This window comes from Chrysochloris asiatica, unplaced genomic scaffold (genome assembly GCF_000296735.1).
Source record: "Chrysochloris asiatica unplaced genomic scaffold, ChrAsi1.0 scaffold00031, whole genome shotgun sequence".
In the NCBI taxonomy this organism is placed as follows: domain Eukaryota; kingdom Metazoa; phylum Chordata; class Mammalia; order Afrosoricida; family Chrysochloridae; genus Chrysochloris; species Chrysochloris asiatica.
The window spans coordinates 18,849,597-18,851,078 of record NW_006408549.1 but is presented as its reverse complement, the minus strand read 5'-3'; positions in this window follow the sequence as shown (position 1 = coordinate 18,851,078).

Below are 1,482 nucleotides of genomic sequence, written 5' to 3'. Positions count from 1 at the left end.
AATGTGTGTGCTAAGCAGACATTTTATACTAACAAAGCTAGTCTATGGAGTCTTAGTGTGGCACTAACCACGTGGTCATAAGTTCACATCCACCAAGTGCTTCTTATAAACCCTATTCAGTTTTTGCTATGAGTCAGAGCCAACTCAAAGGCACTTAACAACAAGTTAATAGATTATTTAGTTTAAAGAAGACTTTAGAGAATATATTGGTTTAATATTTTAAAGATTTTCCTCATGGTAATATGTAGTTTCAGGGATTCATCTAATTTTTATGGCTTCAAAAAATCTGGAGTTTATTAAAATTTGAAATTTGGTCTGCATTTCACCCTCTTAAAAAAAAAACACAAGGTTTTTTTTTTAAGCTTTTATTGTGAATCGAGTGATAGTGTATGTGGAGAACATCGGTTTTGTACTCATCCTATTATTTTTTGTTTCATTACAATGATTACAACCCCTTCCGTGCATCACCACTTAACAGTATTTGCTTCTATTTCCCCTGTTTTTATGTTTTTATTTTTGGTTTTGATGTACACAAAAACATTCAGCAATGTATAATCATTTAAACAACTGAAGAATGCATTCTGCAAGCCAGCCTCTGGCCACCAACATGCAGCATTCTCTTTCCTTGAGTTGAGTCCTACGATCCCATATTCTGCTCATTTTCTTCTCTCTTGATGGTCTTAGGGTCCTCTGTTCCTGGAATGCAAGATGAACTGCTCCACCCCACCTTTCCCCTTTATGTTACAAATCTTCTAGCTTTACAGTTGTGATAATCACAATTAGTCATGATAACAATTACTCACTATTGAATCAAAAGTATCCTATTCCCATCTCCTGTCACCAGACCATCTAACAGATGAAAACTATTCATTGGAGATTCTACTTTCCCCTACATAGTCTGAAACTAAACTCTCTCTTGAAAATTTGTAAACCAGCCACTCCATGCCTTTGTAACCCCCACCCCCACCCCCATTTTAGTTATCCAGTGCCTACATGGCCCACCCCTATCAACCCTGTATACAGAACGAATAGGCTTGATCCTTAATGTGAAGACTCCTTCCCTCTTAGTTGGTATTTTGAGCCACTACATCCATAAGCATAGGTCAAGTTCATCAAATTGTAGCAATTTACACTTGCTTCCTTTATCAAATTTCTTTATCTTCCTCTAGTCAAGCTCTGGTCATCAAGCCATCAAAACTAGGTCAAATGGTTGCTAACTGCTAGTTTGGGCATCCATCCACCCTCCATTGCTTCAGATCAGCTGGATGCTTCACGCTCTGCTCTAGCCTTCTGTGGTTAGTTCAGTGTCTATGGGCTCAGGAGTTCCCAAGTCTCCCCAAACTTAAAACTAACCAGTCCTTTCTTATCTCTCTTCCTTCTCAAGGTTGACAGGAGTCTATGGAATGTGTTTGAACTCAGCCCATATCTTCATTACTGGTTTTCACCCACTTCCACTCACATGTAGACTAACATGGTCACCAG